Source organism: Eumetopias jubatus, unplaced genomic scaffold (genome assembly GCF_037043125.1).
Source record: "Eumetopias jubatus isolate StellerSeaLion01/CBP00866 unplaced genomic scaffold, mEumJub1_p1.0 scaffold_10, whole genome shotgun sequence".
In the NCBI taxonomy this organism is placed as follows: domain Eukaryota; kingdom Metazoa; phylum Chordata; class Mammalia; order Carnivora; family Otariidae; genus Eumetopias; species Eumetopias jubatus.
The window spans coordinates 113353707-113361005 of NW_028274816.1; positions in this window are offsets into that span (position 1 = coordinate 113353707).

The following is a 7299-nucleotide window of genomic DNA, read 5'->3' on the forward strand; positions in this document are numbered from 1 at the left end:
GGGGAGCCTACCGATCCCGAGGGCCACTGTTGCTCCTTACCAGGACGGTCTACAGAGAGGTCACTGGACCCCTGGGGGTCCCAGGGAAATTACTGACACCTCGGGGGTTTTCATTATACAATGTGATCTGCCTTCTCTCTCAAAGTTCTCTGGGGAGTCAGAGATCATGCGATTTCAAAGGCCAGCCCCTATCCTCCAAAAGCAGGCTTTGCTGGAAAACAACATGGGATTTGGAGGGAGAAAGAAAGACTTGAGTTTGAACTGATCACACTGCTCCTTACTTACTGAGCATCTTTGGCCATATGTTTTACCTCTCATAGCTTCTATTCCACATCTGTTTTTAAATGGACATAATAATACCTAACCAGCAAAATTGTCATGGGAAGTAGGGTTATTTACTGAAGGGCACAATATAATGCCCAACTCTCTGTGGGCACTCAGCACATGATAGTTCTGCCCCCTTGTCTTCCTGTTTTTTATTGATTCATATTAGATGCTCCCCACTTGGCTGTATAGTGTACCTCTAAAACAGACCAGGATGTTCCCAGGATGGAAGGCCTGTTTGCTGTGCTCCCTGTGACTGAGAACTTCTCCAGATTGGTGGATGCTTCATGGAATGAGGCAGTGGTGGAAAAGGGGATGGATTCCACTGTGGTGAGCAATGATATCCACCCCACCCCCCCGCCGCCCAACAAAGCATCCCTAGGAAAGGCCCACTCCAGTTATTGTCACAAGAGTCCTCAACAGAAAGGTCAGTCTGAGACACAGGAAGGCTGTCATCTGGAGCTGTATTCCCCAGAGAACCTCTCCAAGCAAGTAACCTGCTTCTCCTCAACTCAAGGCAAAGGGGAAGGGCAACTCAAGGGCACCATTCTCATCCTACTGAGGGAAAACTGATGTCTGCCAAGGGAAAGTGACTACTTAACGTATTGTAGCTAGTAAGGAGCAAGGGCAACTAAATAAAGTTGATTCTTATTATTCATGGTAGTTGTGATCTAGAAAGACACGTGAATTAGAAAAGACTGAACGATCACTCTAGAGGAAATGAGGGTTAGGTCCCTGTGAGCCTCTTTTCTGTGAACCAATCAATCCCTAACCCTGTTTTATGTGTGTTTCTATTTAACATCTTATGTAATATATGTTGCTGACTCATTAAGACTGAACTCATGCCCAACAGCGCCATAACTCATACCAGAGCAAGGCTTATCCAATACATGCAGTTTTTCCATATGGTACCTCACAGCATTCGTGTGCTTAGGAGCACGAAAGAGCACTTGAGCACTACACTTGAGGACCATTTTAAACAGCAAAATCACCAAGGAAAGTCAGGGGTGCAAAACGCGGCAGTAAATAGACTATGGAAAGGATGGTCATGAGAGCTGAAACAAGAAGGCAAAGGATCGTCTTGTTCAACCTCAACTAAAACATGCACAATGGGCAGCTCAATCTTCCCCTTCTCTGTGTATGTCCGCAAATGACCACCAAAGTACGGCAGTACTGATTTGGGAGTTACAAATGAATGTTAGCAAGCAGGCAAATTTGCAAACATAGAACCTGCACATAATGAGAATCAACTGTAATTTATTATCCACACCAAGACATCTTTATGAGCGAAAAGAGTTGCTGTTAACAATTACACCAGGACAACCGGTGTAAACTGGAAGTGTCTCCCAGGCAAATCGGGATGTATGATCACCCTAATTTTAGCCTTTGAGAGCCCTTTAAGAATCTGATGAAAGCCATGATCGCACACATTCTTTGCAGGCAATCCCAAAGAAATCACAGACCTGAGGGTTCCTCGGGTTAAACCTCTCAGCCTGAGAGAGCAATTAAAAAGAATAACATACAAACTGCAGTATGGTCAAGGTATGTCTAAAACTTGAGGCTGAAGTAAGGATGAGATGAGCTTAAGTAGGGGAGCTCTCTTCGGGGACCCCAGGCATTCATAGACAAAGTCACTATTGACATACATTTGTCTATCAGGGCACTGTCTCTTTGTCCTAGATATAAAATCATTCTAAATTTGAATTCAGACACCAAGAATCTAGACAGGGAAGGGAATGAAAATAAGCCATGGGGAATCCGGAAAGCTCGACATGAGTGTGCTCAAAGCCTACCCATTATCCCCTGCCAAAGACTCTATCATTGGTACCAACGCAGAAGCTCAGGCATGGAAAGTGTCTGCAGCAGAAGGGGGGCAGCCAGGAGCTAGTTTGCACTTACTTAGTAAAGCACACAAAGTGAATGCCCCCCCATCACCTGGGACCAGGAACCAAGGGCCACCAAAATGTTAACTGACATCCCACCCCACGCCCCAGTGCCTCACCTCCAGGGAAGAAAAAGAAGGAGCCAGAGATAGCTCTGAAAATAGCTCTGAAGACTGACAATTCCCGTGTGATGGATTAGATCCCTACGGGTTGATGGGGGCTGAGGGGTGCTACCTTTAATCCCTGACCACACTCCTCCCCCCTTTGCTTACCTCCTCACTTGGGAGAGCACAGCTGCCCAGATGTGTGTTTCCCATTAACTCCACTGGCTCAAGCCTGGGATGAAGGAGACATTTTCATGCCAAATTAAAAACGACTTGGAAATGTGCATTGTGTTGGGAGCATTGGCCTTTTCAAAGGGGTATAAAAACGAGGGAAGCTGATTTCATCACCCTGCCTGCAGACAGGCTATCAAAGCATCCTGCCCCTGTGAAGCAGGCAGGCCACCTCTGCTCTTTCCCATTTACAGACTGTGTTAGCATCTCCATTATTTACCCCCAGGGTGGGATAAAGGCACCATGCAAAGGCTAAGATCTTTAAACTGCCTTGAGTGCCCATTAAGCACATTAATAACATCCACCATCGTGAGTCTTACCAATATAATTTCCGACTTCAAGCCGGGCGTGAAAAAAAAAAGGAAGTCAGCTGAGTTTATCAACCGAGGAGACCACCTTAAATTAGAAGAGATTACATGGCAATGGGGAGAGGAGAGAGGTAGCTGAGAAGACAGGGAACATTCTTGGCCGTTATTTGGCTACTATTTACCCTCCCCCTGGCCCTCCCACTCCCCACCCTGCCTCCCACCCCAACCCTCCCCCCCACGTCATCGGAGGGAATAGACTGAGCCCATCTTAAGAGCATTTCATCAGCAAAGCTGATGTTTCCATGCAGTCGGGAGGGCGGGGTCCCCACACTATAAGAAGTCATGGAAGGATCAATTTTAAAAGAAAAGGAGTGAATGCGTGTTGGGTGTGTGTCAGCCCTGGAATGACCAACTCTCACATGTGTGTGTTGGTCAAGTAGGTCAAGGGAAAGAGATTTTGAAAATAATAAGAGACACTACTTCCTGAAGGACTATGCTCCAGGCAAGTCACAGGTCCGAACTCACCTCTTTTTCACAGCCCTCCAAGCCGGGTGTCAGTGTGTCCATCCCACAGATGAGAAGATCGATGCTCAGAGAGGTCAAGTGGTCTATCCCGGGACCCACGGCTCTCTGTGGACAAGCTAAGATGAGAGCTAAGATCTCTGCAGCTCTGAAGGATGTGTTCCTAACCTCTCCTCCATTCTGCCTGATCTAATGTGGGAAAGTGTGTGTGTGGGATGGAAGGATGGAAGTTGGAGAGAGATCTGTTTATTTACTGCCTTGGAAAAGATAAAATTTTAGAAAAGCCTGATCCACAGGCCCAGGACAATGAGGCCTTGGGCCTCAGAACTGTAAGGGGTCAGAGGAGGGCCTAGCCAGCCACCTCCTTCTCCCCGCCTCTCAAAGCCCAAAACCACAGGACACAGCCTGCCAGACTCCTCTCTTGCCTTCTTCATTAGCTGGGATTGGGACCAATTTGTGGATGCCTTTGGTGCCCTAAGGCAGCATTTGAGTCATCTTCCCTGATGCTAAAGAAAAAAGAAAGGAGGAGACAGCCGTCCCCCAGGAGACTGGAGACACCGGGCAAGAGGAGCAGTGATGGATGGAGGCCAGAAGGGAGAGGCCAGTGTCCGGAGGTCATCCTTAGTCTGGCTTTCTTTAACCTCACTCTTCCCTGGGGACCTGCTCCCCCATGAGATCATCTCCCACCCCTGACTTCAAAAAGATAGGCTGCCTTGGGGATAGGCCCTATTTTAAGTCTTGTTAACTTAAGGATTCCACACGGTCCTCCTCAGGCTCTAAGGAAAGAAGGCAGGTGGAACTCAGCAGGATTGGAGCCAGTAAGGAGGCGAGATCTCCTCATACTCGCCCAGATGATGGGTTCCATTCGCTTCAGAACTTGTCGAAGGCCCGTGGGCCCGTGAGGCTGGAAGAGGAGCCAAGTGAGGGAAGCAGCACAGAATTAGCCGGAGGGAGGTGGCCTGGTGCAGAAATGCAGCTACACCACTTCTTGCAGCGGGAGTTTGGGGAAGCTCCATCTCCTCTCGGAGGCCCAGTTTCATGGAGGAATAGCATTAAAGCGGTTACAGGGGTTTGGAAGTTGGAACGCACCAAATGTTAGTTGTTGCCGTTATTAACATTCAACTAAAATGATGTGAAGGAGGACCATCTGAAGCACCGCACTGGGGTGGATCAGAAACACTGGACAGAAATATTGGACCCTGCAGCGTCATTTCACCTGGAGCTCCCAAGAACCCTAAGACAGTTAGTATTAGGTCTCTTCTGCAGGTGGGGAAAGCGGTGCTGAGCCAGGGTGAGCACTCTGTCCCATATCAGACAACAAAGGAGGTGGCAAAGGGGAAATCGGAGCACAGTTGTGTCTGCCTGCAATGAAGACACAGGAATGTCCCCTACGCCACACACGCCCCAAAAGGGGGGTGGGGAGGGTCAGGAGAATTAATAGGAACTGTGCCACAAAGGGAGGGTCCAGATGCAGAGGGTGGAGTCCATTGACTGTGGACTTCCCTCGAGTCAGGCACACAGTGCTAAGCATCAGCATGTATCATGGCATGACATCAGAGAACAAAATATTGGGGGCTGGCGCATGGTCTGCCACTCAAGGTCAAAGGCCCACTTGTGCTGTTGGGCTGTAAGTGAGCGCTGTTCATGCATCCACTCCCCATGTCTTAAGGGCCTATTATGGACCAAGTCTAGCAGATGCAACCATTACCCTCACAGTCTTGGACATTACACACCATTCTGTCATTCTCCCCCCAACTGCCTCACACCATTATAAAGGAGCCCCAGCAGCTCCTCGCTACTCATCACATTCTCTGAAGCTCGAAGAAGCAGGTTTAGGACCTCAACCCAGGACACTCTCCCCAAACACTCAGACACCAGAGCCTCTTTCTATTGCCATTTGACATCCACGCATAGACTTAAATACTCTCCACATTGTTCTCTCTATCTGTATCGGGACAGTAGTCATCCCTGCGGAACGCTTTCCCACACCACAGAAGGCATGTTAGCTTCACAGCAACCCTGTGAGGTTTGAAGAGTACAGGATGTGATCTTGCACATCAGCATGTTAGGGACCTGAGGTCCTTGGATTTCCAGGTAGTGACCTGCTCCAGGCGATACAGCTAGTTAGTGCCAGACACCAACAAGGTGGCCTTCTCATCCCTCCTTCTAATCTACTTTTGCTGGGAATGGTTGTTTTCAGGGAGACTTAACAAAAGCTGAATTCTTTTTTTTAATTTTTTATTGTTATGTTAATCACCATACATTACATCATTAGTTTTTGATGTAGGGTTCCATGATTCATTGTTTGTGCATAACACCCAGTGCTCCACGCAGAAAATGCCCTCTTTAATACCCATCGCCAGGCTAACCCATCCCCCCACCCCCCTCCCCTCTAGAACCCTCAGTTTGTTTTTCAGAGTCCATCATCTCTCATGGTTCGTCTCCCCCTCCGACTTACTTCCCTTCATTCTTCCCCTCCTGCTATCTTCTTCTTTTTCTTTTTTCATAACATATATTGCATTATTTGTTTCAGAAGTACAGATCTGTGATTCAACAATCTTACACAATTCACAGTGCTCACCATAGCACATACCCTCCCCAATGTCTATCACCCAGCCACCCCATCCCTCCCACCCCCCACCACTCCAGCAACACTCAATTTGTTTCCTGGGATTAAGAACTCCTCATATCAGTGAGGTCATATGATACATGTCTTTCTCTGATTGACTTATTTCACTCAGCATAACACCCTCCAGTTCCATCCACGTCGTTGCAAATGGCAAGATCTCATTCCTTTTGATGGCTGCATAATAGTCCATTGTGTATATATACCACATCTTCTTTAGCCATTCATCTGTCGATGGACATCTTGGCTCTTTCCACAGTTTGGCTATTGTGGACACTGCTGCTATAAACATTGGGGTGCACGTACCCCTTCGGATCCCTACATTTGTATAAAAGCTGAATTCTTAAGACAGTCTTGGTTTGCCTTTCCTCCCCCACCGGTAGATCTGTCATTGAGCCTGTCCCACTGGCCAACTCCTGCAGCGACCTTCATGAACAGCGAAAATGCCCATCGTAATAGGTGTGGGTCAAGGTCACTCTTCTGTTCGGTGTACAAACTGTGTTTTAAGGGAAATTGGCAGTATCAAAATTACAAATGCATGAACCCTTAGATTCAACAATTCACTTCCAGGAATCTATCCTAAAGAAATATTCACATGAGGGGACTCTGGCTGGCTCAGTCGTTAAGCATCTGCCTTCGGCTCAGGTCATGATCCCAGGGTCCTGGGATCCAGCCCCGCGTCAGGCTCCCTGCTCGGCGGGAAGTCTGCTTCTCCCTCTCCCACTCCCCCTGCTTATGTTCCCTCTCTCGCTGTGTTTCTCTCTGTCAAATAAATAAATAAAATCTTTAAAAAAAAAAGAAATATTCACATGAATAAAGCAGAGGACATGTATCAAAGCTGTTCCATTGCAGCTTTGTCTAGAATAGCAAAAAAGAAGTGGGGAAAAACCCAAATGCTCCTTATTAGTAAAACATTGTTTTTTCTAATCATGATACCTCATGGAAGAGCATACAGTCATTAAAAAGAATGAGTTTTTCTGATGGTAGAGTCATGGACATACATCCATGTTGCTAAATAAATAAATGTATCCATGGTGCAAAATAACATGAGCAATAGGATCAAACACTTTAAAAAAAAAAAAAAGGAAAAGAAAGGGGGAAAAAAGTAACTCAGATTGAGGCCCATCCTTTGCGCCTCAAGTAGAGGCCTAGGCTGTCCTGGGCCTGTGATTTCAGGTAAGGTGAGGCAAGGAGAATGGGCTGTGAGAGGTGCCTTGGGCTCTTCTTTTCTGAACATTATTAAAATTCAATTTTGAAATTTCTGGTCTTTATGATATCTTGAGAGGCCTATAAAAGATGCC